This window comes from Rhinoderma darwinii, chromosome 4 (assembly GCF_050947455.1).
Source record: "Rhinoderma darwinii isolate aRhiDar2 chromosome 4, aRhiDar2.hap1, whole genome shotgun sequence".
In the NCBI taxonomy this organism is placed as follows: Eukaryota; Metazoa; Chordata; class Amphibia; order Anura; family Rhinodermatidae; genus Rhinoderma; species Rhinoderma darwinii.
In genome coordinates this window covers 343,956,691-343,983,492 of record NC_134690.1, presented here as the reverse complement: position 1 = coordinate 343,983,492, position 26,802 = coordinate 343,956,691, and the positions used below count along the sequence as shown (strand labels likewise).

Sequence of the window (26,802 nt, the reverse complement as noted above, 5' to 3'; positions counted from 1 at the left end):
TACCAATCGGTTCGGCTGTCAGAGAACAGGTTGCTGGGGAGCCGGGTACACTGACACAGCCGGCGTCCAAGCGCTTTTCACACCTCTATGCCGGCTGGAACAGAGATCTGTATATTCACGCCATGGAAGCACGGGGTATGTGTGAAAAGGACGTGAATCTACAGATTGTCGGCATGAAAGGGTTCAAGAGGCTCGGTCACCAGATTATACATGCCCTATCTCCTACATAATGTGATCGGCGCTGTAACGTAGATAACAGTGGTTTTTATTTTGAAAAACTAACATTTTTGAGCCAGTTATGAGCAATTTTAGATTTATGATATAGACAACTGGGCGTGTTTTTACTTTTTACCAATTGGCCGTTGTACAGAGGAGTGTATGACGCTGACCAATCAGCGTCATACACTTCATTGTTCCAGCCCAGCTTCTTTCACTGCACAATCACACTGTGCTGTGGATCAAGCTGGGCTGAAACAATGAGAAGTGTATGACGCCGATTGGTCGGCGTCATACACTCCTCTTTACAACAACCAGTTGGTAAAAAGTAAAAAAAAAACAAAAAAAACACGCCCAGTTGTCTATTAAGAAACTAATTAGCATAAATCTAAAATTGCTCATAACTTGCTCAAAAATGATAGTTTTTCAAAATAAAAACCACTGTTATATACATTACAGCACCGATCACATTATGTAGGAGTGACAGAGCCTCTTTAAATGCACATCTCCTTTACATGTGACCTTGACAAAGCCAATCCATAAAGAAGTGATTACACAGATGACCTCTCAAGGACAAACTCACAAAGCCATTGGCAACGTTTACACAAACTATAGCTTTGCGACATGATCCCAGGTTTGTACCAACAGCCCGGAGACTTTCACTTCACAAGTGTCGTAGAGCAGCAAATAGAAAGTTGCAGGCAGCAATCAGTTTATAAAGTCTCTCAATTTAAAGTATAGCGATAAAATGAAAATGTTTGAGTCAAAATTCCCTCAGCCAGTGTCTTCTGTAAACAATCCTGTGTGTTTTATTAGGACAGCTCTTGGTCTTACCAAGCAGCTATAACGCTTTCCACTTAACTCTAGGGAACAGGTAGCCTAAAGATAGAGGTGTAAGGCTGAAGATGTGAAAAATCAATTTTAACAAAATGGACACGTTAGACTCCTTTCCCCTTTTTACACCACCTATTGTGTGGTGTACTTTAGACCAGTACTCTGCACCACAAAACTGGCAAATGGCAGTGATAAATCTGGTGAATTTCACGTCTTGGCAAATCCATGGCTTTATTATAAGAACGCATACCAAAGTGGCGAGAATGTCACAAGTCAATGTTCTTTCTGGCACACGTATTAATAAATTTAGCCAACAACATATGCGTCAAGAAAATAGGTGTGCGAACCGACAAAACCAAGATGCAAAGTCAATAATAAATCTGCCCCAATATGTTTCAAGCAGATCTGTTAGCCTAAAATATTGCCCTATGTAGGGACAGCATATTACAGCTACAAGTTTGAACTTCTAGTAGCACAAAAACAGTTTGGCAGTTGGGCTATAAGGCTGGGTTCACACGACCTATTTTCAAGCGTAAACGAGGAGTATTATGCCTCGAATTACGCCTGAAAATATGGCTACAATACGTCGGCAAACATCTGCCCATTCATTTGAATGGGTTTGCCGACATACTGTCATTTACGCGTCGTCGTTTGACAGCTGTCAAACGACGACGCGTAAAATGACTGCTTCGCCAAAGAAGTGCAGGACTTCTTTGAAACGTAATTTGAGCCGTTCTTCATTGAATTCAATGAACAGCTCAAATGATCGGCCGTCAAAGACGCCTCGCATAATGCGAGGAGGAGCATTTACGTCTGAAACGACGCAGCTGTTTTCTCCTGAAAACAGTCTGTCTTTTCAGACGTAAAAGCCAGTTCTCGTGTGCACACACCCTTAGAAGCGTTAAAAGAATACACAGCTGTATTAATGAGGGAAGCATCCCCCCCCCCCCCACACCATTGATTGACGGTTGCCCTGTATCTGCCTGTATACACATCGGGCATCAGTCACTAGTGAGGGTGTCAGGATGGCCCTCATGAATATAGTGGACTGATAACTATGAATATGCTGTATTCTTTTTTTAGGCTCGTTTAGTCAAATGGTGCAACATTTTTATGTGCCGCTTGATAGAGAGATATACATACATATATACATACACTACACACCCCTGTTAAAATGCCAGGTTTTTGTCATGTCAAAAATCAGTACAAGATGAATCATTTCAGAACTTCTCCACCTTTAGGGCGGATTTACACGAGCGTGTGCGTTTTGCGCACGCAAAAAACGCGGCGTTTTGCGTGCACAAAAGGCACTTAACAGCTCCGTGTGTCATCACATAGGATGTGTGGCTGCGTTATTTTCGCGCAGCCACCATCATTATGACACTCCGTTTGGATGTTTGTAAACAGAAAAGCATGTGGTGCTTTTCTGTTTGCAAACATACTTTTGACTGCTGTTGCGCGAATCACGCACGTCCCACGGAAGTGCTTCCATGTGGTGCGCGTGATTTTCACAACCCATTGACTTCAATGGGTGCGTGATGCGCGAAAAACCCAGAAATATAGGACCGGTCGTGAGTTTTACGCAGCGGACTCACGCTGCGCAAAAATCACTGACAGTCAGCACTGTCCCATAGACTAGCATAGGAACGTGTGACGCGCGTGAAAAACACGCGCGTTGCACGGACGTATTACACGTTCGTGTAAATCCGCCCTTAATTTGACCCATAATCTGTACAATTCCATTGAAAAACTAACTGAAAAAGCCAATCACATTTAAACTCATGTTAAATAGTAGCCAGTACACAGCTGCCATTATTTAAAGGAATTCTGAGTAACCCATACACCGTGTTCCAAATTATTATGCACATTGGATTTAAGTGTCATAAACATTTCATTATTAGTGTTTCAATTAAACTCATGGATGGTATTGTGTCTCAGGGTATGTGCACACGCTAGCTGTCATTTACGGCTGAAATGACAGACTGTTTTCAGAAGAAAACAGCTGCATCGTTTCAGCCGTAAATGCTCCTCCTCGTAATATACGAGGCGTCTGTGACGCTCGTATATCTTGAGCTGCTCTTCATTGAGTTCAATGAAGAACGGCTCAAATTACATTGCAAAGAAGTGCCCTGCACTTCTTTGCCGAGGCAGTCAATTTACGCGTCGTCGTTTGACAGCTGTCAAACGACGACGCGTAAATTACAGGTCGTCTGCACAATACGTCGGCAAACCCATTCAAATGAATGGGCAGATGTTTGCCGACGTATTGTAGCCCTATTTTCAGTCGTAAAACGAGGCATAATACGCCTCGTTTACGCCTGAAAATAGGTCGTGTGAACCCAGCCTTAGGGCTCTTTGGATCATTGTAATCAATCTCAGACACCTGTGATAATTAGTTTGCCAGGTGTGCCCAATCAAAAGGAAAATTACTTAAGGACGTTCCACATTATTAAGCAGGCCACAGGTTTCAAGCAATATGGGAAAGAAAAAGGATCTCTCTGCTGCCGAAAAGCGTGAAACTGTCCAAGGTATTGCACTAGGTATGAAAACATTGGATATTTCAAGAAAACGTAAGCGTGATCATCGTACTGTCAAAAGATTTGTGGCCGATTCAGAGCACAGAAGGGTTTGTTCAGATAAAGGCATAATGAGGAAGGTTTCTGCCAGACAAAATAATAGGACTAGGAGAGTAGCTGCTAAAATGCCATTGCAAAGCAGAAAACAGGTATTTGAAGCCGCTGGTGCCTCTTGAGTCCCACGAACCTCAAGGTGTATGATCCTCCAGAGGTTTGCAAATGTGCATAAAGCTATTATTCGGCCACCCCTAAACAATGCTCACAAGCAGAAACGGTTGCAGTGGGCTCAGAAATACATGAAGACTAATTTTCAAACCACATTGTTTACTGATGAGTGCCGTGCAACCCTGGATGGTCCAGATGGATGGAGTAGTGGATGGTTGGTGAATGGCCACCATGTCCCAGCAAGGCTGCGACGTCAGCAAGGAGGTGGCGGAGTCATGTTTTGGGCTGGAGTCATGGGGAGAGAGCTGGTAGGCCTCTTTAGGGTCCCTGACGGTGTGAAAATGACCTCTGCAAAGTACGTAGAGTTTATGACTGACCACTTTCTTCCGTGGTACAAAAAGAAGAACCGTGCCTTCCGTAGCAAAATTATCTTCATGCAAGACAATGCACCATCTCATGCTGCAAAGAATACCTCTGTGTCATTGGCTGCTATGGGCATAAAAGGAGAGAAACTCATGGTGTGGCCCCGATGTTCCCCTGCCCTCAACCCTATTGAGAACCTTTGGAGCATCCTCAAGCAAAATATCTATGAGGGTGGGAGGCAGTACACATCAAAACAGAAGCTCCGGGAGGCTATTCTGACATCCTGCAAAGATATTCAAGCAGAAACTGTCCAAATACTCACAAATTCAATGGATGCAAGAATTGTGAAGGTGATCTCAAAGAAGGGGTCCTATGTTAACATGTAACTTGGCCTGCTAAGTTTTTTTTGATTGAAAGAGCTTTTGATTTCTGTAAATATGACCTCCTGATGCTGCAAATTCAACAAATTACCATTTTAGTTCTCTTTACGACCTTTAAAATGTTTTGATCGTTGTTGTGCATAATAATTTGAAAGTGCATTTTAAGTTTTTTACTTCTAAAAAAAAAATCTGTTATCATTAGGAGATTTGTTCAATAAAATTTGCATTATACTCCAACGGTTGATGGCTTGAAGATTATACTGACTGTCATTTGCATCGACTATTTAGGAAAATCAGCAAAAAATAACATTTGCATAATAATTTGGAACGCGGTGTATAAAGTTCAGCTGTTCCAATAGGATTTTCCTGACATTTTCTTTGTTACATGTGACAGAAAAAGCCATGGTCCGTAAAGAGCTTACAACACATCAGAGGGATCGGATTGTTGAAAGGCATCAGTCAGGAGAAGGGTACCTAAGAATTACCAAGGCATTAGATATACCATGGAACACAGTGAAGACAGTCATGAAGTGGATTACATTTGGCACAACAGTGACATTACCAAGAGCTGGACGTCCCTCCAAACTTGATGAAAAAAACAGACGAAAATTGGTCCGTCAGGCTACCAAGTGGCCTACAGCAACATTAAAGGAGCTGCAGGACTTTCTGGCAAGTACTGGTTGTGTAGTGCATGTGACAACAATCTCCCGTGTTCTTCATATGTCTGGGCTGTGGAGTAGGATGGCAAGACGGAAGCCTTTTCTAATCAAGAAAAACATCCAAGCCCGGCTATGTTTTGCAAAGACCTACATCAAGTGTGCCAAAAGCATGTGGCATAACGTGTTATGGTCTGAAGAGACCAAGGTTGAACTTTTTGGCAATAATTCCAAAAGGTATGTTTCTTGCAAAGCCAACACCGCACATCACCAAAAGAACACCATACCCACAATGAAAATGGTGGAGGCAGCATTATGCTTTGGGGCTGTTTTTCTGTTGCTGGAACTGGGACTTTAGTCAAGGTGGAGGGAATTATGAACAGATACCAAATATCAGCCAATATTGGCACAAAACCTGCAGGTCTCGGCTAAAAAGCTGAAGATGAAGAGGAATTTCAACTTTCAGCATGACAACGAACCAAAGCATACCTCCAAATCAACAAAAGAATGGCTTCACCAGAAGATCAAAGTTTTGGAATGGCCCAGCCAGAGCCTAGACCTGAATCCCATTGAATATATGCGGGGTGACCTGAAGAGGGCTGTACACAGGAGATGTCCTCGCAATCTGACAGATCTGGAACGCTTTTGCAAGGAAGAGTGGGCAACAATTGCCAAGTCAAGATGTGCCACACTGGTAGACTTCTACCCAAAAAGACTGAACGCTGTCATAAAGTCAAAGGGTAATTCAACAAAGTATTAGTTTAAGGGTGTGCATATTTATGCAACCACATTTTTCTTTTATTTTTATACCCTAAAAGATTTCTGTTTCTCAATACGATTGTGCAGATTATAGGGGACATTAAAAGGTGGAAAATGTTCTGAAATCATTAATCTTGGACTGATTTTGTAACATAACAAAAACCTGGCATTTTAACAGGGGTGTGTAGACTTTATATCCAATGTATGCATACACACACACACACACACACACACACACACACACACACACATCAAAGAAACTGCCAGGCCAGCCGTCACCATTTAAAAATGTGTCTCACAATGTGAAGAGGTTTAACTCCCCGGTGGAACACAGGAAGGACTTTCAGCAGCATTGCTCTCTGGGAGCCAGTCCTTATATTACAGGAACCACATTTTGCCTTATAATCTGTTCCTTCCCATTTGCACAGGTGATTCCCAACATTTTGTGGTGTGTCGCGATCTTCTTTTCTAACAGAGTCTCCATTATCTTACATAACACAGTGAGAAACCCAGCGTGTAGGTTTATCTTCATCACACGTAAGATTCAACTCCCTGGTCTTGTTTATCTCATTATGATCCCAACTTATCAGTATCGATATTCCAAGCTCTTCTTTACCAGGTGAAGGTCTCCCTTTTTATTGGTGGCGACTCCAATCTGGCTCTGGACTATGTCCTGGATAAGTCACACAATGACCGTTCCCATTGGTTGTAGTGGTGTTAAGGTTATTTTTGCGACAGACTACGCATTCCATTGAAAAAATGAATGACTGCCTTTTGTCCAATCCGACGCTCCTGGAAGAATTAAACTAAAGCAGTTACATTTTATTTGGAAACTAACGTGACCAACCAATTTTCCCCCTCAATAGTTTGGGCAGCTGGCCAATATTCGAGGAAAATTAATTCAGATGGCTTCCCACTTTTAGAGGTACCTTAAAGAAAGCCTTCCCTAGACGGAACTGAACCACACCTCTTATTCAAGAATACAAAGCTCATCCTGAAAGGGGTAAGATAGTGGAGGCATGTACAAAACTTTATATGGTACGGACTGTACGAGCGGAAGAGTTTAATATGGTTGGGATATAAATTATTTTCCCAAGGGGATGAGCCAGGAGATCTATTGGCAACAAGATTTTCTCCTAGGCAATCTATGAGGGCTATTACCAAACTCCACCTTTTGAACTAGAGAGAGAGACTCCCAAAATCAGAGAGAGATAATGGACGAATTCTATCAAGCTCTCTATGTCCCTCCTCGGGGGTTGGATCAGATAAAATCTTTCTTGACCAAGGGCCCAGTTGTCAAACCTCAACCTTGCCCATGTAGACCTCATGGAAATGTACATTACCTTGGATGAGGTCTTGGAGGTTATTAAAACTGCCAAGTCTTGCAGTTCCCTGGTCCGGATGGATTTGGGGCCTTGTATTCTTGCTCCTCATCTGACAGCTCTCTTTAACTATCAATAGAGGTGATCAGCTTGGTTCTGAAAACTACATGGCTACCATTAAGGTCTTGCCAAAACGGAATAAAGATCTCAACTAGTGTGAGAAATATATACCAATTTCAGTCATAATTAAAGATATGAAATTGATAACAAAAAAACTTGAATGGCCGTTCCTCCTAGAAGGTGGGTGTAAAGGGAAGTGTCCCCTTTCAATGGAGATGGAGGGGGGGTGTAGTATATATATATATATATATATATATATATATATTGTGAGACAGTGACAGGTAAAGTCATTGAGGGAAGGTATATTTCCCCTAGAATCCTGTCATATGTATCCTAGGCTCCAGGGAACGAGTAGTTTTTGCAATAGAAAGCTCTAGTTTTCCAATCTCGGCTTAAGGAAAAGCTGGAAAAAAGGGCCTGGAGCTGGATTGGAGAAGAGCAGGGCGGGTTCCCCAATCCCTAGTCCATCTCTGTTTGTAGGACAAGGCTGCTGCTCAATTAGCTGCACCTGTAGCCTGTGTATAAAAAGGTGCAGACACAGTGTGTGGGAGTCTCACCCCTGACTCAGACTGGAGACTACTAAGGCTGGAGTAGCCTGTATGCTATGTGAGTAAAGACCTGTGTTACTTTGTGTCCAGTGCCTGGTAGGAAGGCACTTGGTATAGTTAGATAATATCTTGTTTAGTTAGTGCTCAGACGAGCAGGATTTATTTTGTATTTTGCCTTGTTGTACAAGAGGCTGTTTCTTTGACAAGAATAAAAACACAGGCAAAGCCCTGTTATGACTTTTAATGCAAGGTGTCCCTGTCTCTGGCTACAAAGAAACCGCTGTACCAACCTCTCCTGATGCTAAACCCACACATATGGTGGCCGATGCGGGCACGGTCTTAAAGAGACATACACCTATTTAAAGGACTTTTGCTGCTCCAAGTGGAAAATCATTGCTAGGGGCAACAACACAATTTTTTCTCCCCGAGAGTGCTTGGAAGTGTATGTCTTGGGTGAAGGCGGCAACAGGGCTAAAAGAGACTGTTAAAATGGATGAAATACTTAAACAGCTGATTCCGGCTAATATCAACCAGGGGAAGATAAGCACAGCTCTGCAAGAAGCCAGCGCGACTCAGCGAATGGTGCATGAGGAAGCCATGCGTGCACAGGCTGAAACCAATATTCTGTTGGGTGAAGCCCACAGACTGGCCTTAACCCCTTGAGTACCCAGCTCATTTTGGCCTTGAGGACCAGACCCATTTTTTCAAATCTGACATGTATCACTTTATGTGGTAATAACTCCGGAATGCTTTTACCTATCCAATTGATTCTGAGACTGTTTTCTCGTGACATATTGTACTTTAGTTTAGTGCAAAAATTTGGTCGATAAATTCATTGCTTATTTGTGAAAAACACCAACATTTAGCGAAAATATGAAGAAATTATGATTTTTCCAATTTTAAATGCATCTGCTTGTACAACAGATGGTAATACCACACAAAATAGTTACCAATTAACATCTCCCATATGTCTACTTTATGTTTGCATCGTTTTTTGAACATCCTTTTATTTTTCTATGACCTCACAAGGCTTAGAACTTTAGCAGCAATTTCTCATATTTTTAAGAAAATTTCAAAAAGCGATTTTTTTCAGGGACCAGTTCAGTTCTGAAGTGGTTTTGAGTGCCATATATATTAGAAACCCCCATAAAACACCCCATTTTGAAAACTGCACCCCTCAAAGTATCCAAAACAGCATTCAGAAAGTGTTTCAACCCTTTAGGCGTTTTACAGGAATTGAAGGAAAATAGAGCTGAAATTTTCAAATTTCATTTTTTTTTACAAAATTCATATTTAATACATTTTTTTCTGTACCACAGAAGGTTTTACCTGAGAAACGCAACTCAATATTTATTGCCCAGATTCTGCAGTTTTTAGAAATATCCCACATGTGGCCCTAGTGCGCTAATGGACTGAAACACAGGCCTCAGAAGCAAAGGAGCACCTCTTGGATTTTGGGGCCTCCTTTTTTCAGAATATATTTTAGGCACCATGTCAGGTTTGAGGAGGTCTTGTGGTGCCAAAACAGTGGAAACCCCCAAAAGTGACCCCCATTTTTTAAACTACACCCCTCAGGGAATTTATCTAGGGGTATAGTTAGCATTTTGACCCCACAGGTATTTTGCTATATTTTCTGGAGTTAGTCTGTGAAAATGAAAATCTACTTTTTTTCTAGAAAAACGTAAAAATTTCTAATTTTTGCAAGAAATAAAGGAGAGAAAGCACCCCAACATTTGTAAAGCAATTTCTCGCGATTACGGAAATACCCCATATGTGGTAATAAACTGCTGTTTGGACCCACAGCAGGGCTCAGAAGGGAATAACCCCCATTTGGATTTTGGAGCTCTGATTTTACTGGAATGGTTTTCAGTGCCGTGTCACGTTTGCAACGCCCTGGAGGGACCTAAACAGTGGAATCCCCCCAAAAGTGACCCCATTTTGGAAACTATACCCCTCAAGGAATTTTTCTAGTGGTATAGTTATCATTTTGACCCCACAGGTTTTTTGCTGAATTTATTGGAATTAGTCTGTGAAGATGAAAAGAGACTTTTTTTTTTTTTAAAAACACTGAATTTTCTAATTTTTATAAGGAATAAAGGAGAAAAAGCACCTCAACATTTGTAAAGCAATTTCTCCTGATTACGGAAATACCCCATTATGTGGTAATAAACTGCTGTTTGGACCCACGGCAGGGCTCAGAAGGGACGGAGCACCATTTGGATTTTGCAGCTCAGATTTTGCTGAATTGGTTTCTGGGGGCCATGTCGCATTTGCAGAGTCCCTGAAGTACCAGTACAGTAGAAATTCCCCAGATGTGATCCCAATTTGGAGACTATACCCCTGAAAGAATTAAATTAGAGGTGTAGTGAGCATTTTGAGCCCTCAGGTGTTTTATAGATTTTATTAGAATTGGTCCGTGAAAATGAAAACATTTTTTTTTCCAATAACCTGTAGCTTTAGCTCAGAATTTTTCATTTCCACAAGGAATACAGGAGAAAAGACACCCCAAAATGTGTTACACAATTTCTCCTGATTACGGAAATACCCCATATGTGGTTGTAAACGGCTATTTGGACATACGGCAAGGGTCTAAACGGAAAAAGTGCAATTTCGTTTTTGGAGTGGAGATTTTACAAAATTGGTTTTTGGTGCCATGTTGCATTGCGCTGAGGTACCAGTACAGTGAAAACTCCCGAGAAGTGACCCCATTTAGGAAACTACACCCCTCAAGGAATTCATCTAGAAGTGTAGTGAGCATTTTGACCCACAAAGGTTTTGCAGAAATTAGTGCACAGTGGATGTTGCAGATTGAAAATTGACATTTTCCACATATATGATATTTCAGTGCCCAATGCGTTGGGCCCAGCTTGTACCACTGGAGACATACGCCCCATAAATTGTTAAGCGGTTCTCCAGAGTACGGTAATACCCCATATGTGGTCATAAACCGCTGTTTGGGCACACTGCCAGGCCCAGAAGGAGCGCCATTTGGCTTTTGGAGCGCAGATTTTGCTTGGTAGTAGTTTTGTTTAGTGTTTTACTGGTGTTTCAGTTTATAATGTGGGGGCATATGTAATCTGTGCGGAGTACATATGTCGTTTTTATTGGTACCATGTTTGGCTACGCGCGACTTTTTGATCACTTTTTATTCAATTTTTTTGGAAACAACGTGAATAAAAAAGGAAATTCTGCCATTGTTTTTTATGGTATTTTTTTTACGGTGTTCATCGTGCGGGATAAATAATATGATATTTTTTTAGGTCAGGCCGATACGAACGCGGCGATACCTATTATGTCTAGTTTTTGTCTTTGTTTTCATTTTTTTTCTAATTAAAAAGGGCTTGATCAGGGAAACAAGGCGATTATTGTTTTTATTATGTAAAACTTGTATTTATTTATTTAAAACTTTTTTTTTACTTTTTTTTCACTTTTTATTTTACACATACTAGGGGACTGGAAGATCTGATCTTCTGATCCCCTGCACAATACACTGCACTACTTCTGTATGTACTGATGTAGTGCAGTGTATTGTAACTGTCACTTTACAACTGACAGTTGAGCCTATTACGTCCTGCCTTGGGCAGGACCTAATAGGCTCCCGTACCTGGCAACCAGGAAGCCGTTGCTAGGCTTCCTGGTTGCCATCGCAACCATCAGAACCCCGCGATTTTTCGCGGGGGAGCAATGGGGTGCAGAGGGAGCCCCCTCCCTCTGTATCAATCACTTAAATGCCACTGTCGCTATTGACAGCGGCATTTAAGGGGTTAAACTGCAGCGATCAGAGAGGACAGTGATCGCTGTAGTTGCAGTGGGATGTCGGCTGTATATTACAGCCGACATCCGATGAAGATGGAGCGAGCACAGCTCCTGTGCCCGCTTCATCCTCAGGGCGTTACTATACGCCCATTTTCGGGAAGGGGTTAATAAAAATAGTGTTTTGTTTTTTTACACCGCTTTCTCTGATCTCCTCACGTATCTCACAGAAGTGAGGAGATCAGAGAAAGTGACAGGAGCTTTCTCCTGCAGACGACGTCACAGACGGCTGTGATTGGTCAGTCTTCAGAGACTGACCAATCACAGCAATCGCCGGCATTGGGGACTGCTAATTGGTCCCCAGGCCGGTAGCAGAGACGGTTAGCTGTCAATGACAGCTGCCGCCGCTGTTCTGTCACTATGTGATTTCACATAGTGACAGTTTATTCCTGCGCCGTAATAGTACGTCGAAGGTACGCTGGAATAAGCGGCCAGCGACGTACTATTACGTCGAAGGTACGCAAGGGGTTAAAAGAACAGCAGCAAATTAATCGCTATTTGCAAGACCAAATTCAGGCCTCAGTGGAGAGGTCAGCGGGGCCTCATGGTTTGCGCCAAACCACTCGTGCAGCGGTACAGACATCTCTGCAGAAGATGACATCCACCGACGACGTTGAGGCCTATCTCGTGGTGTTTGAGCGAGTGGCAGAACGAGAGAAGTTACCTTCAGATCAGTGGGCAGCAGTGGTGGCACCTTTCCTAACCGGAGAGCCGCAAAAGGCGTACTTTGATCTCAATGAGCAGGATGCCAAGGATTACTCCAAGCTGAAGGGTGAGATCCTTGCCCGTCTGGGTGTTAATATGAATGTGCGTGCTCGACGGGTGCACAACTGGACTTTCATGGAACACCTACCTGCGCGATCACAAATGTATGATCTTGTCCATCTTGCAAGGAAATGGCTACAGCCAGAGGAATCAACCCCTGCGCAGATCGTGGAGAGAGTGGTGCTTGACAAATACATCCGCTCCTTACCACCAAAGGGTCAGCGTTGGGTCGGTCAAGGAGATCCTACAGATGCGGAACAGCTGGTGAACCTGATTGAAAGGTACAGAGCTACTCAGGATCTACTCCAAGAACTACCGCCTGGATGTTCTAACCCCAGGAACAGCAAATCGTGCGGAGCACCCAGTAAGACTGTTCCATTTACTAGAGGGGTGAGAAATGTCTTTAAGGGAGGTGGCTCAGAAGGGGAGCAGACGGAGGGAAGAAATCCCAGAGAGACACTGAAGGCCAGACCAGGGTCTCAAGTTGGGGACCGGGGCCGCATACAGTGCGGGCGGTGTTATGGACCTGGGCATATTGCTGCCAATTGTCCCCTGACTACTGAGCCAATGGACTGTGATGCAGCAAGGCGAATATCCTTGTTTGCACGTCCTGTTTGTTCTGCTGAGACTGTTTACGAGACTGAGCAACAAATGTGTGTCGTAAAAGTGGAAGGGTGTACTGTGAGTGCCTTGCGGGATTCTGGGAGTCTGGTTACCCTGGTGCATGCCAGCCTGATAGACCCTGGAACATTCAGCGGACATAGTATAGGGGTCCTGTGCATACATGGGGACACTAAAGAATACCCCACTGCTTTGGTCACTCTAGAGACTTCCTGTGGAACCGCTTGCCATGAAGTGGGTGTGGTCAAGTCCCTGATGCACAGTGTGATCCTGGGGAGAGACTTCCCAGTGTACTGGGACTTGTGGAGGAAGAAAGATGTAACCTCCACTGTAAATGTTAATGATGGTATTAATGTGTGCGCTGTGATTAGCCCAGAACCCTTTTTTTTTTTCAAACATTTTTTATTGGTTTTCCAACAAGCATAGTACAAGTTAAACAAAACTGTATATTTAACAATCGGACAGATGACATATTCAACTCACGCAGGAGCGTACACTCTGTAATGTTTGAGACCTTGTCCCTCCTCCGCTTAACAGTAGTGTTTATATTCTGTCTCCCTTCCTTGGTAATCCTGGAGTCAGTGCGAGTTAGAAAGATCAGCATTTATTGCGTTATCACCTCCCTGAGCTCCTGTTCGTGTTACATTTACCCCTCTACATCAATTCCTTATTCCACTCTCCTCTTATCCCCCCCTATCTTTCTTCCTCGCCTATCCATTATGCGTTTCACCCCATCCTTATCGCTGCACTTTTAAATTCCCCAAATTCCCTTTAATATCTTCTGTGAGATACCAGGATGTGTATTGGAAATTCTCCATCACCTCCCTTATTTCCCTTGCCGGTAGTTGCTCTATAAATGGTCTCCACCTTTTAAAAAAACCTGAGGTCTTTTGTTTCTTATGCTTTGTCGCTTCTATTCTGTCTGAAAACATGCAGACTCTCATTTGTTGGGTGACCTGGTGTATTGAAGGGATGCTGTTCTCCAGCCAACATTTCAACAAGCATCTTTTGGCAACGAGAAATATTATATGCATCAGGGTGGGAACATGTACTGTCGTCTCTGCCGCATCTGTATTAATTCAACCGATGGAATGAAAAAGCAACAACATAGGGTCCGCTGGTACCATTCTGTCCCAGAGCGACTGCACGTAGCCCAAAACTTCCACCCAAAATTTTTGTGTCTCTGGGCATGACCATATGCTATGGTATAGATCAGCGCCCAATTGATTACATTTTGGACAAGCATGCAGTCTCTGTGGGCTGGCCGTCGTTGAGGGGATATTGAACGCATATATTGCCGCATGGATAAGTTTAAAGTGTGATTCCCTCCATACCTCATTCACCACACATTTCCACACTATCTTCCAGCCCTCCAAGAGAGGGGTTTTAATGTCTTGTACCCTCAGAGTGCGTCTCCAATACGCAAATTGAGCCCTCGGTGTTACCCGAATGTATAGATCTCGCATGTTTTTATATAACATAGACAATGATGTTCTATGTGACTCATCTCCAATCATGTCATCAAAGACATTGTCTATCATTTCTGGTTCCAAATTCCTCACCAACTTTGTGCAAAACGATTTAACTTGTAAATATTGGAGAAAATGATTCGAAGAGATCCCAAACTTTTCCACCAACTCCGACAATGTGCTCAATCGGGGTTCTGAGGTATGGAGTATGTGGCCCACTGTCATTATTCCCCGTTGTTTCCATGCTGTGAATAAAGAACTAGAGTGCCCTGCTGGGAAGTGCGACCATAATGGCAAGTACTTGGATAATTGAAATGATAGCCCCATCTTTTTCCTCACCTCCTTCCAACACATAATAGTGTCGCGTAGTAACACCGATCCTTTGATATGTTTAGGGAGCGATGCCAGTTTGGTATGTAGCAGTGAGATGAGATCATGAGATCCCGCTAATGCCCTTTCCAACTCATAATTTGAATAATGGCTAGATTTATGCAGCCAATCCACCACATGCCGAAACAAGCTGGCTATATTATATCCCCTCAAATGTGGTATATTTACTCCACCTTGCCATTGGTAGCCCTGTAGTTTGGCCATTGCAATTCGCGGCCTTTTATTTGCCCAAATAAATTTTAGAATGGCCGTGTTAAAATCTTTAACATCCTTATGCTTTAATAAAATGGGCAAGGTCTGCAGCGGGTACAATAATCTCGCAAACGATATCATCTTGACTAAATGACATCTACCGAATAGTGAAAGTGGCAAATTTGCCCATCTAGTAAGTTCAGATCTTATCTTCTGAAAGAGCGGTTTATAATTTAATTTATACAGAGTTTCTGACGTTTGCCCTATCTGAATTCCTAGATATTTTATGTGTGATGTCGCTATCTTGATACCCGTCTGTTGAATTTCTATTCCGCCCCTATGATTTTGTGGGGATAATCTTAGTAATTCGCACTTTGTCGGATTAATCTTAAGCCCTGCAAAGGAACCATAGTGTCGAATCATTTCAAAAACCTTCTGTAGATGTTGTGCAGGGTGCGACATAAACAGGAGAATATCATCTGCGAATACTGCTGATTTTACCTCCCTATCACCAATGTGTATACCAGAGTACAGCCCGTCTCTTTCTAAAGCATGAATAAGGGGTTCCAGTGCCAGGTCGAATAGCAAAGGCGATAGGGGACATCCCTGTCGTGTGCCCCTATGCAACGCAAATGTCGGCGACCTAAATCCTGGTGTACAGACGGCCGCAGTGGGATCTGTGTATAACGTTCTCAAATACTGCCTAAAGTTCCCCTGCACATTGAACTTGTCCAGAACCATGTTTAGCCATCGCCATTCAACATTATCAAAGGCTTTCTCTGCATCTAAAACCACTAAGGCTGGTTGGTCGAATGACGACGGCCAAGCTTTAATCTCATCCATTACCCCCAGGACCTTCCTGATATTGACTACTGCAGCTCTTCCTTTGATAAAACCTACTTGTGAGGGACCCACTAACTGGGGCATCAGGACCGCCAATCTATTTGCCATTATCTTCGATACCAATTTAAGATCCTGGTTTATTAGTGAGATGGGTCTGTAAGAGCCCGGCTGCGTGTGATCTTTTCCTGTCTTGGGCAATACCTTTATGTATGCCATGTTTGCCGCTTTTGGGATGTGAGTTCCCTGCATCAATGAATTGAAGTATGACAACAGCGTTGGAGCTATCTGTTCCAGCAGTATTTTATAAAACTCTGCCGGATAACCATCTGGTCCCGGAGCCTTGCCTCTTGGTAGCCCCCTAATTGCCATCTGCAACTCTTCCATGTCAATTGGTGTATTAAGACCGTCTAATTGCTCTGTGGACAATGTTGGCATAGATATTTCGGAGAGAAATTTACTTCCCTGCGCGATGTCCGGCGCCTGTCCCTCCCTATATAATTTCTGGTAGTATAGTTTCAAAATGTCATTGATCTTCCTAGGGTCCATTTGTAAATGGCCGTTTTGGTCCTTTAATTTTGTGATATGTGAGCGGGGTCGAAAGCCTCTTGATAATCCTGCTAATATCCTCCCCGCCTTATTCCCGAACCTAAAAAGCTCCGCTTCATATATTGATCTGCCATATTTCTCCTTTCTATCCATCCACTCCTCAAACAATCGTTTGGCCTCCACCCACTGATTCTGCTTATCCGGTGTCGGATCTGCCTGAAAATTGGAGTATGCCCCCCTGAGCCCGTCACTATATTCCTTATATTTCTGAAACGTCTTTTTTTTTGAATGCCGCATAAGCAATGATCTTCCCTCTCAATACCGCCTTAGCTGTCTCCCAATATAACACATAATCTGTTCTGTGAGCCGCGTTATCCCCATCGTATTCTATCCACCAACCTTTCAGTAGCTCTTGAAAGCCTTCATCATTTGCTAGCAATGTCGGAAATCTCCAAATGAAATCCCCCCCTTTAGGATATGCGTCAGTCAGCAGTAAGCTCACTGGGGCATGGTCCGAGATGACCATATTGTTGATTTCCACCTGCTCCAGCCTCTGCATTAATTGCGAGCTCAGAAAGACATAGTCCAATCTGGACCATGATTTATGTTGTGGCGAAAAGTATGTGTATTCCCTACCATCTGGATTCATGTGACGCCAACTATCTCCCAACAATGTGGCTTGTGTAAAACTCGGCAATATGCCGTCCGTTGCGTGTGAAGATTGCGCTGCCTGTCTTCTGCCGGGTCCATTACCGAATTAAAATCTCCCCCCACTATTTTCAATACATTTGTGTCTGCCAAACTTTTTATTTGCAGATCTTGGAAGAATGTGCGATTACTTGAGTTGGGGGCGTACACATTATATATGCTTACTTCCCCCATCGGAGTATCTAGTAAGAGCTGTATAAGACGTCCCTCAGAGTCCACATGTTGCGCGTGTACCGTGGATACTAAATTTTTATGAATTAGGATCATCACTCCATTTTTCTTATTATCTGCCGATGATCCATAGACTTCCCCTACCAACCACTTCCGCAAACGAAAAAAAATCCTTGTCTACCATATGAGTCTCCTGAAGTAAGGCTATATCAGCCTTCAGCGCATGCAAATGTCGCAGGACCATAGATCTCTTGTGTGGGGATAATAGCCCTTTAACGTTCCACGTTACTATTTTCATAAAACAGCTAACCGTATTGGGCTATGGTGGCAAGAGGAGTATCTCATATCTATTCCCGAGATCGACCAAGTCCAGCAAGCTGGGAAGGTAGTTTTATGACTAATTAGCCCCTCTATAGCTACATTATATACCACGATTCTTCTGTCTTTTAATGGAAAACCAAAACTTTTAACAATTACATAACTTTCCCTTTTATCCTCAAGGGCCCCCTGTACCCCCAAACCCGTAATTTTCAGCACTTCACTTTTTTCTGACACGGTGCTGACTCGCTCTCCTACCTAAATAATTCAAGTCCTCCGACCAATTAACAAGATTCTATACCAACTTCACCACATTTAGCCATTTCCCCAGTATCTTTCGTCTCGCTTTATCATATATCCGCATATATCTTCTAGAGTGTAACTGCTGTATAGTGTTATTATCATGTCATACGGATATAATCAATTGGATCATCATGTGTGCTTACCCATTGTCCATCTATAGCACATCAGGTTGTCTGCAAAAGTCCCACTTATTTGGAATCTAGAGTCCTTATTTCCCCGCTCGCGGAGTCTGTGGCAACCTCTTTTCCTTTGCTGGTTGACTCTTCACCGCAGGGGTTTGGGACTGTATGGGCACCTCCTTTTCTGGTACTGTTCTTGTACCCGTCGGCTGAAGACTCTCCTGGAGCAAATCTTTGAAAACTTCCTCCGCTTCCCGATGATCTGTGTATATCTGCATGGTGCCACTTGGTGTCGTGATTTTTAATATTGCTGGATATTGTAGCTGGAATTTCAGTCCCCTGTTGTGGAAAGCAGTGCAGATCTTGCTGAATTGCTTGCGTTTTTTGGAAACTTCAGCTGAGTAATCCCCAAACATCATGACTGATACTCCATTTAGCTTTGTCGGTCCCTGCCGCATTTTGTAGGATCGCAGTAGGGCTTCCTTGTCTGAGTAGTCCAGATATCTTACTATAACTTGTCTGGCTCTCTTACCAGCTCCTGGCTGTGCCTGTAGATGTTGACGGTCTGGGCCCACTCTATGCGCTCTTTCAACTTTGCAAGGACCATTCATGTTTAATACCTTTGGCAAATCATATTCGCATATGCGCTTCAAGTGTAGGGCCGGTATGTTTTCCGGAAGGCCTACTATGCGTAGATTATTTCTTCGGGACCTGTTCTCCAAGTCGTCAATTTTAAGTGCCATCTTCTGCTTCTCCTCCAGTAATTCCTGAAGTGTCCCATGGGTATCGGCTGCTTCATCTTCTAACATTGAGATGCGTTGTTCCATTTCGTCTAGACGTGCTCCATGTTGGGTGAGTTCACTTTGAAATTGTTGTAATGAAGCCGATATCGTAGTCGCTAGAGTGTCCTGTATATCTGGCGTTATTAGTTTTTCCACTTCCATGGCCAACTTTTTGTAGTCGATCACTGGTGACATCGTTGCGCCAGAAGCTGATCCCATCCCGTCATCATCCGAGAGTTGCTCCTCATGATCCGAGGAGGACTGACCTGTGGTCTGCTTCTCCTTGCTGGTCACAGGCGGCATATTGTTACGGTTACTGTGTTTGCGCAGTGTCCCTTGAAGCGTTCAGGGCAGCTACTGTATGCGTTCTGAGAGGCGGGATCGTGTCGGAAAGTTTCGTCTGTCACTTCCCAGTAGGTATCTCGTGCCTGCGGATTTCGGCGGCGTCGATATATGTCTGTTTATGTTAAGTCGTTTACTCTCTGTTGCCGTTTTGTGTTTTCGCGGCTTTATTTTTGCCAATCTTTGTGTGTCTGTTCCCGTTATCTCTCTTCCCCTGTCTGCGTCATTCAATGCCGGGAGTATTAACGCGGGAACACGGGGCTGTTACTGTTTCCCCGCCGATCTTGTCCAGATCCTGGGTCTGTGTTCCCCCTTCTATCCTGTACTCCTAGATAATCTGCAGTGGGATGTCAGCCGTGTTTCAAGATGGCGTCTGCCTCCCCCAGATAAGCCTCTTGTATCCGTTCTTCTCAACACCACTGACCTCTGTCAGCTTGCTTATAGAGATTTATTCTCTTCTGCCGCTCTCCGGTGCCGTACCTGCGTTTTATTGAATGCTACTGCGCCTGTGTCTTCTCTCCTCCCCGTGCCGTGTCCTTCAATGTCGGGCGTCGTCACACGGGGGTGCAGGGCTGGTACGGCGCCTCCGTTGGTCTCGCCCGAACACTGTCCTGGTGCTCTCCCGTCTGCTCAGAACTTCCCAGCAGGTTAAGGTATGATTCTGATCGTGGACGATGTGAAAGTCGGTCTCTTTAGGTAGTTTAGCACGGAGCGTTCTCTGCACCCTCCTCACATGTCAGCGCCGGAACCGGAAGTCAGCCCAGAACCCTTTAACGAAGATGCTGAGGTGCCAGCAGTAGGGGTGACCACTGAGCCTGATAAATTTCCTCTGTCTTTTTTGCTGGTGAAACAGATGAGCACGAGGAAATTTCTGAGATACCAGAGTTAAATGTATCACGTAACAATTTTGGGACCGCTCAACTTAGCGATCCCACATTGGTAAAAGCCAGGGAAACTACTAAAAAATTAAATGGAGTGCCTCAACATCCAGGGGCTGATAAGGTGTTTCCACACATGGCGGTTAACCAGGATTTGCTGTATCGGATAGATAACGTACGTGGGGAGGTTGTTGAACAGCTGGTGATACCCCAACCGTATCGCAGAACGGTGTTGGACCTGGCTCATAAACACGTGCTGGGTGGACATCTAGGTTGCGAAAAGACCAGAGCGCGTATCTTACAACTATTCTTCTGGCCGGGGGTATATACGGAAGTTCAGAGGTATTGCGAGTCCTGCCCGGAGTGTCAGATAACGGCTCCTATGCCACATTTTAGGAGTCCGCTGGTGCCTTTGCCTATCATTGGGATCCCTTTTGAAAGAATTGCCATGGATCTGGTCGGCCCTTTAGTCAAATCCTCTAGAGGACATCAATATATCCTAGTGGTGTTGGACTATGCCACACGCTACCCTGAGGCAGTCCCTTTGCAAAATTCCTCTTCAAAAGCCATTGCAAGAGTTGTTTTACATGTTTTCCCGTACTGGTTTACCTAAGGAAATCCTTACCGATCAGGGAACTCCCTTTATGTCCAAAATCACCAAGAAATTATGTAAACTGCTGAAAATTAAACACCTGCGTACCTCTATATATCACCCTCAAACTGATGGTCTTGTCGAAAGATTCAATAAGACATTAAAAGGCATGTTGAGGAGGGTGGTTAGTAAGGATTGGGACTGCCTTCTGCCCTATTTGATGTTCGCTGTACGTGAAGTTCCTCAATCATCCACAGGGTTTTCTCCTTTCGAACTTGTATACGGCAGACAACCCCGTGGTCTCCTGGACAGAGCCAAGGAAACCTGGGAGCAAGAGTCCACACCTTATAGGAGTGTAATTGAGCATGTCACGTTGATGCAAGACCGAATTGCTGCAGTCATGCCGATAGTTAAGGAACACTTGGAGCAAGCTCAGGATGCTCAGAGCAGGGTGTATAACCGAACGGCTAAAGTTAGAAATTTTAACTCTGGTGATCGAGTGTTGGTCTTAGTGCCAACCGTTGAAAGCAAATTTCTTGCTAGATGGCAAGGGCCGTATGAGATAATTGAAAAGGTGGGGGATGTAAATTATAAAGTTTACCAACCAGGTAAAAGGAAGACAGTGCAGTTATACCATGTAAACTTAATTAAGCCATGGAAAGAAAGAGAGACCCTCGTGGCAGTAAGGACCCCCTATAGTCCTAACCCAGATGTGTATGTGTCAGAATCCCTCGCAAAGCCACAGAAACAGGAGACAAAAGAGTTTGTGCAGAGAAACACAGACGTGTTTTCAGAACTGCCAGGACAGACTAGTATAATAAAACATGACATTGTGACCGAGCCTCAGGTTCGGGTCCACTTGAAACCCTACAGAGTCCCTGAAGCTCGTAGACAAGCCATATCTGAGGAGGTCAAGAAAATGCTAGACCTTGGGATTATTGAAGAGTCAAAAAGTGAATGGTCAAGTCCCATTGTATTGATTCCGAAACCAGATGGGTCATTGCGTTTCTGTAACGACTTCCGCAAGTTAAATGAGATGTCAAAGTTTGACGCATTCCCAATGCCAAGAGTTGACAAGTTAATAGAGAGACTGGGCCATTCAAGGTATTTTTCAACACTTGATTTAACCAAAGGCTATTGGCAAGTACCCCTCACGGAGGGCGCCAAAGAGAAAACTGCGTTCATCACCCCGGATGGTCTGTTTCAATATATTTGTTTACCATTTGGGCTACATTGGGCTCCAGCGACCTTTCAAAGGTTAATGGACATAGTCCTCAAACCCCATCGTCGGTATGCTTCGGCATATCTGGACGACATTATAATCTTTAGTGATGACTGGGAAAGCCACTTACCAAAAGTACAAGCAGTACTAAACTTCCTCAGAGCTGCGGGGTTAACAGCAAACCCAAAGAAATGTTCCTTAGGCTTGGAGGAAGCACGGTATCTGGGGTACATAATTGGGAGAGGGGTGATAAAGCCACAGGTCAACAAAGTTGAGGCTATCCAAAACTGGCCCCAGCCCTCAACCAAAAAGCAAGTCAGAGCTTTTCTAGGAATTGTAGGTTATTACCGCAGGTTCATTCCAAACTTTGCCAGCACAGCAGCGCCCCTGACAGATCTTACCAAGGGAAGTAAGTCTGTCATGGTCAAGTGGGACACGAAGGCTGAAAGCGCCTTTCAAGAGTTCAAACTGGCCCTGTGTAACCAACCAGTCTTAGTCACTCCTGACTTCAAAAAGGAGTTTGTTGTCCAAACTGATGCTTCTAATGTGGGGCTCGGAGCAGTTCTGTCACAAGAGGTGGGTGGTGAGGAACATCCTGTGACCTATTTGAGCAGAAAACTTACCCCGGCTGAGAAAAACGATAGCATAGTTGAACGGGAGTGGAGAAGAGCAGGGCGGGTTCCCCAATCCCTAGTCCATCTCTGTTTGTAGGACAAGGCTGCTGCTCAATTAGCTGCACCTGTAGCCTGTGTATAAAAAGGTGCAGACAGTGTGTGGGAGTCTCACCCCTGACTCAGACTGGAGACTACTAAGGCTGGAGTAGCCTGTATGCTATGTGAGTAAAGACCTGTGTTACTTTGTGTCCAGTGCCTGGTAGGAAGGCACTTGGTATAGTTAGATAATATCTTGTTTAGTTAGTGCTCAGACGAGCAGGATTTATTTTGTATTTTGCCTTGTTGTACAAGAGGCTGTTTCTTTGACAAGAATAAAAACACAGGCAAAGCCCTGTTATGACTTTTAATACACGGTGTCCCTGTGTCTGGCTACAAAAAAACCGCTGTACCAACCTCTCCTGATGCTAAACTTTCACAATATATATATATATATATATAGTAGGTAGAAAAAAGCAGCACTTCAGAGAATTCAAGTATCACGGTGCTATGCACCCTTGACCGTCATCCACACGGTCCTGAATTGGATACACAAACGAGGAAATAGACGCAGCACTCCAGGAGTAGTTCCAAAGATAGTGGTTTATTCACCCATGTACAGAAATAGCTACGTTTCAGTCCTCTCAGCACTCCTGGAGTGCTGCGTCTATTTCCTCGTTTGTGTGTATATATATATATATATCTTGATGTCCCTGGAGCCAGGTCTGTAGAGTCACAGACTTGGTCGTAGGGTTAGCAGAGAGTGAGATGCAAAAGAAGCCTGTCTCCTTACTCTGCAGGGGGCCAGAGAGGTAATTGGGGATGTATCTTGTGATACACCCATGTACCACAGGACATCCCCACTGGTTAACTTACCTCCCTTCCCCCTCGAGATTCTGGGGAGGAAGCAGGAAGTTCCAACTGCTTCCATCCCACTCAACAGGTAATGGTATTCCATGAGGTAGCCATGAGGCCCATGCCCTCCACCCTCCTGCATGTGCATGCGATTGTGATGTGCACGGGGGGGTTTAAAAGGACAAACTGTCCCAAAGCTCTCGCTCTTATTTCCTGCTCCCAACGGACTCCCCTTCCCTCCTGGTCTGCTCTTGCCTCACGGCCCTTCCTGAGAGACCACACCAACTTGGACCACATCGAGCACCAAGTATCTGCTCCCCCTATACAACGAGCTAATACCTCCCCAGTAAACCTTTCCTGCTACCCCACATTACCTGTACATTCCCATAGTCCCTGGACAATGAGCGACCTCCCCAGTAACCCTTACCTGCAGCCCCCACATTACCTGTACCCCTACATGCACATTCCCATACCCCTTGTCCCCCACACCCTTCTTGATACCCACTCATTCAGTCCCTGTTAACCCCTGCAGTCCCAGTTTACCCTTGCTGCACTAAGTACCCTGCATTTACCCTTGACCTGCACATCCCCAGGTACACAGAAACTCATTCCCCTTGTTTCTCCTTATCCCGTATTAACCCTTAGTGTATAAGGAAAGTTATATTAGGAGGGAGTGGGACAGAAATAGTGAGCGTGTATTGTAACGTAACTTCTATGTTAGGTAAGTGGGTGGCGGTATAATTAGGATTGTGATACCGTGTTTATACTGTACTACGTATAGTGTGAGTATACTCAGTATATATTAAAGTGTTATATGTATTGGGGTATATGGACACTATACCGTGATCATTTACTGTGTTCTGTGTATTTTATATTTAAGTGTGATTATTGTTAGTATGGATGCACGGTGCATCGAAACTTCGATACTGTGCATCACTAAACGGTTCGATACCGCTATTTCCTGTATTTCGATACTGAGCTGCGCAGCCGCACAGCTCAGTATAGTAATACATGAATGTATGGGAGCGCGGCTGCGGCTGTGTAATTCAGCCACAGCCCCGCTCCTGAGTCATGAGAAGTTCGCGGGGTCAGGATGATGCGATGTGGCCAGCGGTGCACTAATGAGCGGCGGCACTGTAGACAGAACATGGCGGGCGCTCTACAAAACACCCACATGTTCTGTCTTCAGTGCCTGAACTGCCGCTCATTAGTGCAGCGCCGGCCGCATCTCCTCATGCTGACCACGCGCGCACTTATTGTCAGGCGCGGGGCAATGACTGTATTACACAGCCGCAGCCCCGCTCTAAAATGACGGAGATCAGAGAAACCTCTCATCTCCGCCGTTATTCCCCTGAATGCTGCGATCACAGCTGACTGCAGCATTCAGGAGAAAATGAGAAGGGGGGATGCCCCTGGATCGCGTCACAGGGAATGCCTGGGACGCGATCGAGGGCCATACCATATATGGGCAGACAGCCCAGGGTCTATTGACGGACCCCAGGGCTGTCTTACCATATTTTATGTTGTTAGGACATACCCAAGTATGTCCTAACAACTGCCTGTGTGCTATCTGTCCACAGGCTAATGTACTGGCACATATCTGATATATGTCAGTAAATTAAAGTTTAAAAATAAAGTAAAAACAAAGTATTGTTAAATTGAAAAAAAAAAAAATACACATTCACCTTTTTTACAAAGTACAGTAAAAAATTGTGTAGTACCGTGTTAGCCAGAGACAATATGAAATGTTAAATACTTTTGTGTCAAAAAAGACAAAAGTATAATAGGTATGATACCTTTATTGGCTAACCATAAAAGTTCTATATGCAAGCTTTCAGAGTACAGAGGCCCCTTCTTCAGGCAGTTTACAAATGAATGACTTAGAAAAAAGCACAACATTTAGATGTTACAGAAAGACAATTAGTACATGAGGTGATACATCATTAAGATAAGCCGGGGCAATAAAACTGAGGTTATAGGGTTGATGACTTAGGAGTTAAGGCATCTGGAGTCAGTAAACATTAAAATAAGTCTCAATACATAAAATATACACATTCAGTAATGGCGCGCACAACTATTTTTTTTGCATCATTTATGATGTGTACGCTGTAAAAAAATGAAATAAACACTGCTTTCATTCACTTATTAATGTGAGGCGCGAGGTGCGATGAATTTAACCTCCATGTTCCTCACATTAATAGTAATTAACTCCATCATGTACCTCGCACATTAACCCATTATGACTGAGAAACATGATGGGATTAATTACTATTAATGTGAGGCGCATTCAAAATTCATCACACGTCACGCCTCACATCAGAAAACGGAGAAAGAATTTTTTTTTTTATTACTGTTGGCAAAGTATCGAAATTGGTATAGAAATCGCAATACTAAACGAAGTATCGGTATCGAAGTCCAAATTCTGGTATCGTGACATCCCTAATTGTTAGTAATAAATATTACCTTTATTTACTATACAATTGTATTTATTGTACGGTCTTATTCCCTTGAGTAACAGCAAAGCAAGTAGTTTAACGTTAGTATAAGGAAAAGGTAGGGGAACTAGACATAACCCTAGTGACCCTGATTATAAAGGAGGTAGTAATAGTGGGCGACAAGTAGGTGATACCCGATATTATACCAGCCCTTTTTCAGTGGGCATGCTGCTTTCATTGGATTTGAAAAAAGCATTTAATAGCATTAGCTGGGAGATTTTGTTTCTGGTACAGCGGAGGTGGGGTTTCGCCCCTCACATTATGTTGCTACTTAGAGTGCTTTATACGGGTCCCATGGCTAGGGTAAAGATCAGGGGCTTTGAGTCGGATACTATAAATATATGGAGAGGCACAAGCAGGGATGGCCTTTGTCACAGGTATTGTTCACCCTGGCCACGGCACTCCTAGCGGCTACCAATAGGCGCTGTACTGATATGCAGGGTTTCTAGATGGGAACCAGGGAACACAAATGGGCATTATTTGCAGCTGATTAACTTTTCATGGTCTCTTCTCCCCTCACCATCCCCCCAAATGCACTTTATTTGCTGCAGAACTTCATGGGAGGTCTCGGGGGTGGAGTTCAACTCCACAAAAGACAGAAGCTTTTAGTATTAAAGGAACAGTGTCACGAAAAAAAATATTTTTACATCAGTTTGATTTCAGTGTTTTATTAAAAACTTTTATATCTATTTGTGTGTTTGTGTTTTACTTTTTTTTATTTTTGAACTTTCTTCCCTATGGGGGCTGCCATTTTTTTTTCCCATTTCTGTATGTGTTGATTAACAACAC

General features: G+C 43.8%; 1 protein-coding gene across 1 annotated transcript in view; it reads right to left on the bottom strand.

Annotated features, from left to right (window-relative positions):
* Positions 1 to 26,802, bottom strand: part of ACOXL (acyl-CoA oxidase like) — a 424,164-nt gene that overhangs the window by 322,376 nt on the left and 74,986 nt on the right. The gene's annotated exons all lie outside the window — the stretch shown is intronic.